The sequence below is a fragment of the Carlito syrichta genome, unplaced genomic scaffold (assembly GCF_000164805.1).
Source record: "Carlito syrichta isolate Samal-C Ts95f unplaced genomic scaffold, Tarsius_syrichta-2.0.1 Scaffold304748, whole genome shotgun sequence".
In the NCBI taxonomy this organism is placed as follows: Eukaryota; Metazoa; Chordata; class Mammalia; order Primates; family Tarsiidae; genus Carlito; species Carlito syrichta.
In genome coordinates, this window is record NW_007248844.1 from 25,729 (window position 1) to 30,645 (window position 4,917).

The following is a 4,917-nucleotide window of genomic DNA, read 5'->3' on the forward strand; positions in this document are numbered from 1 at the left end:
CCCAAAGGCGGGGGATTACAGGCTGAGCCACCGAGCCTAGCTCTCTAATTGAAATTTATCAGTTTCTCCCATTATAAATGTAGGCAACAATCCTCTGTATTATTCGTGATTTTGCCACAAATAGGTATCACAGATATTTTCATTCACATGAGAGGTATTGAATATATCTCAAAATATTGCTTATATTTATCATTGCTTTGGAATTATTGTAGACTTGCTACCATATTATGTTATTTAATGTGTTAATTAAGAAGCACATATTAGTCAGGCTCGGTGGCTCAGCCTGTAATCCCACGCTTTGGGAAGCTGGGTGAGTAGATTGCTTGAGCCCGTGGGTTCGAGACCTGCCTGGGCAACTTGGCGAGACTACATCTCTACAATAAATCAAAAATTAGCCGGGAGTGGTAGCACGTGCCTGTAGTCCCAGCTACTTGGAAGGCTGCAGCGGAAAGATCACCGGAGCCCAGCAGGTCGAGGCTGCGGTGGCGGGGAGCATGCCACTGCACTCTAGTCTGGGTGACAGAGTGAGATTCCTACTAAAAAAAAAAAAAAAAATTAGCCAGGCATGATAGTGTGTGCCTATAATTCCAGCTACTTGGAAGGTTGAGGCGGAAGGATTGCTGGAGCCCAGCAGGTCGAGGCTGTGGTGGCTGGGAGCGTGCCACTGCACTCCAGTCTGGGCGACAGTGAGACTCCAACTCAAAAAAAAATAAAAATAAGCCGTGCTTGGTGGCTCAGCCTGTAATCCCGCGCCTTGGGAGGCTGAGGTGAGTGGACTGCCTGAGCCCGTGGGGTTCAAGACCCGCCTGGGCAACTTGGCAAGACCTCATCTCTACAATAAATCAAAAAATTATCCGGGCGTGGTAGCACGTGCCTGTAGTTCCAGCTACTTGGAAGGCTGAGGCAGAAGGATCGCCGGAGCCCAGCACGTCGAGGCTGCGGTGGCCGGGAGCGGCCACTGCACTCCAGTCTGGGCGACAGAGTGAGACTCCAACTCAAAAAAAATAAATAAATAAAAATGTGCCCAACAGTGTTGTATTGCATAAAGAAAATGTGGTACCCCCAGGGAATACTACACAACCAGAAAAAACAACAAAATCATGTCCTCTGCAGCAACATGGATGCAACTGGAAGTCATAGTTCTAAGCAATTTAATGCAGAAACAGAAAACCAAATACCACATGTTTTTATTTGTAAGTGAGAACTAACACTGGGTATACATGGAAAACAGACATTGGGGACTCCTAAGGAGGGAAGGAGGGAGGGAAACAAGGGTTGAAAAACAACCTGTTGGGTATCATGTTCATTATTTGGGTGACTGATTCAACAATAGAAGCCCAAACCTTGCCATTACGCAATATTCCCATGTAACAAACCTGCACATGCCCCCCCTGAATTAAAAATAAAAATTAAACAATTAAAGAATATGCCATTAAAAAATTAAATTAAATTAAAAATTAAAATCATTTTTCCAATAAGGGGTCTATGGACTTAACCAGACTGCCAAAAGAATCTATGACTCTCCTCCACCAATTTTTGCAAATCCCTGAGCTATAAAGGTGAATGGTGACCCGCCTGGGCAACTTGGCAAGACCTCATCTCTATAATAAATCAAAAATTAGCTGGGTGTGGTAGTGCGTGCCTGTAGTTCCAACTACTTGGAAGGCTGAGGCAGAAGGATCACTGGAGCCCAGCAGGTTGAGGCTGTGGTGGCCGGGAGCGTGCCACTGCACTCCAGTCTGGTTGACAGAGTGAGACTCCAACTCAAAAAAAAAAAAAGATATTTCTATTTTTAATTGTCTTTGGAAGGGATGGGAAAAAAGAATGCAATTCACTTCAAAGTTCCAAGTAAAATGAAAAGGGGTATTAGAGTGTTTAGTACATTTGAATTTCTTGATCAGATTTCATTGCATTTTTCAGTGAGTATACTCATTTTCTGATGACACATCTGTGGACATTCAGTTTTTATACTACCTGTTTACCACTGAGAAACACAGTACTTGTATATTTTAACTGTGATGATCACATGAAGGGTCCATTATATATTTGTAGATCATCATTCAGCAAATATTCACTTCCCCTCCGCAAACCTCTAGGGTGCCATATACTTTCCTTCTTCACTATGTTGGAAGCAGACTTTTGATTTGCTTTAGTCAATAGGACATATTCAAAAATCAAAGTGTGCTAGACCCATCTAAGATGTTTCCACTGATTGATTCCTCTGGGAACTTCCAAGCTCTGCCACTAGGAGGACGTGTCCCAGGTAGCCTGCTAATCACAGGAGGAAAGGTGAGAAGCAGTTCAGCTTGGCCACATCCAGCTTTACCCTGCCAAGACCAGCCAGGCCTTAGCCACCCAAAGACTCTTAAGGGAGAGAAATACTTGTTGTTATATACTATTGAGATTTATGCTGCTTGCTGTGCAGCAATATCTAACAAAGAAAATATGATACAAGTACTCTTTAAACATCTTGTGAGAATAACAAATATTCTTCATTCTTTCTATAAAGAAATCCGGTATCTTGGGCATACTGAACTCTCGTGGCTACTAGGTTGCTCCTACAATTGAGTTTATGCTTAAAAAGAGTTAACTGCATTTGTTTTCAAGTCTGTTTATGTTCATAATAAAATGAATGCAGAAAAAACCTCAGAATTACTGCTTCTATAAACACTAAGACTTGATAAAGTAGTGGTTAAAGACAAAAGATGGCTGGGCGTGGTGGCTCAGCCTATATCCCAGCACTTTGGGAGGCCGAGGCAAGAGAACTGTTTGAGCCTGTGGGTTCAAGACCAGCCTGGGCAACTTGGTGAGACCTCATCTCCACAATAAATCACAAAACTTAGCCGGACGTGGTGGGTGCGTCTGTAGTTCCAGCTACATGGAAGGCTGAGGTGGAAGGATCACCTTAATCCAGCAGGTGGAGGCTGCGGTGGCCATGAGCATGCCGCTGCACTCCAGCCTGAAAGATAAGAGTGAGATTCCAACTCAAAAAAAATAAAAATAAAAAAAGACAAAAGTCACTGTCATATTAAATGGTGGCAATGCAACCATCAAAAAATGTAAAAAAAGTGACACAAATCTCTATAAATTTTGCCATTAGATTGTCTCCCAAGTTTATTAATTTATTGTCCCTCTTAAGGAAACTGAAACTAGAAAGCATATGGAGTCCAGAATTCCTGTGCAAAGAAAGGACACTAAAGGCCCTAAAAGAAAAGTGATCATGCATGATGTATATTTGAAGTTAAATGTTTAAGTCTATGGATAGCATTTTTTATTCTTCTTCTCCCAAAACAACTTTTTCTATTAATCAGCCAATTGCAGTCCTGATTGTGTCATGTGAGAGGGCTTCTACAATATTTCAGCTTACCAGGAATCCTAATGTGGATTACAATCATTTGGGCTACAGTCTTTTATTTTGTTTCTTTTTTTTTTTTTCTGTAAATGCTTTTTATAATCCAGTTTGAAGTCCTCGTATTGAGTCTAAATACTACAATCTAATTTTATATTGAGTTTGAGCACTGTGGTAGATTTTGATCTCATACTGGTTTCTCTAGTAATCATCATTTAACGTTTCTTATTAACCACACTTAAAATATGATTCATTAGATTTTTAAAAATACATGCCAGGCTCGGTGGCTCAGCCTGTAATCCCGCGCCTTTGGGAGGCTGAGGTGAGTGGATTGCCTGAACCCGCGGGTACGAGACCCGCCTGGGCAGCAAGACCTCATCTCTACAATAAATCAAAAAATCAGCTGGGCGTGGTAGCGCATGCCTGTAATTCCGGCTACTTGGAAGGCTGAGGCGGAAGGATCGCCGCAGCCCAGCAGGTCGAGGCTGCGGTAGCCGGGAGCGGCCACTGCACTCCAGTCTGGGCGACAGAGTGAGACTCCAGCTCAAAAAAAAAAAAAAAAAAAAATACAGTGGCATCATATAGGGAATAAAACTTGAAATACTTCATCTTACTGACCAAGTCCAACATCAGAACCTGACCTTTAACTCTGTTCCCAGCTTCACCTTACCTGTCTGTCCCTGGCTCATGGTACCCTAGCCACACTGATGCTTCTGTTTTGCTAAGACATTAAGCTCTTTACCATTTGGGGGCCCCTCTTGCAGAGGATTCTCCTACCTCAGACATTCTTTTGCCTAATTTTCCCATGGATGTATTTCAAATCTCAAATGACAGCAGTGAGACCCTCACTGACTACCCAACCTAAAACCTCCATTAGTCACTTTTGATTACATTTGCATGGCACTTACCACCAGCTGACAAGTGATATCCCCAACTACTGTTGGCATGTCACCTCTTCCCATTGTGGCATAAGATTCACACTAGGTATCATATCTTTCTTGTTCATACCTGGATTCCCTATGACAACAATCCAACATAGCCACTCAGTAGCAGATCAATGAATATTTTTGGTTAATTACTGAATTGAACTATTTATTACCTGCTAGATCAGGGAACATTTAAAAGTTAGACAACATAATTTTTTGGCAAGGCTTTGAAGAAACAGATACTCTCCTACACTGTAGTAAGAATGGAAGATGATACAAATCCTATAAAGGGAAATGTGTCAACACCAAGCAAAATAAATAATGTGCTTACCTAACTTTAACCCACTACTGTGGTCTGAATGCTTATGTTTTCCAAAAATTCATATGTTGCAATGCAAACCCCCAAGGGGATAGTATTAGAAGGTGGAAGCTTTGGAGGTGATTAAGTCATGAGCACGGAGCCCTCATGAATAGGATTAATGCCCTTATAAAAGATGCCCAAGGGAGCCCCTTACCTCATTTCACCATGGCCTTCCATATTCCAGTATGGAAGTATGGAAGAATCCCTGTCTATGAGCCAGAAACTAAACTCCCACCAGACATGGAGTCTGCCACTACTTTGGTCTTGGAGTTTCCTGTATC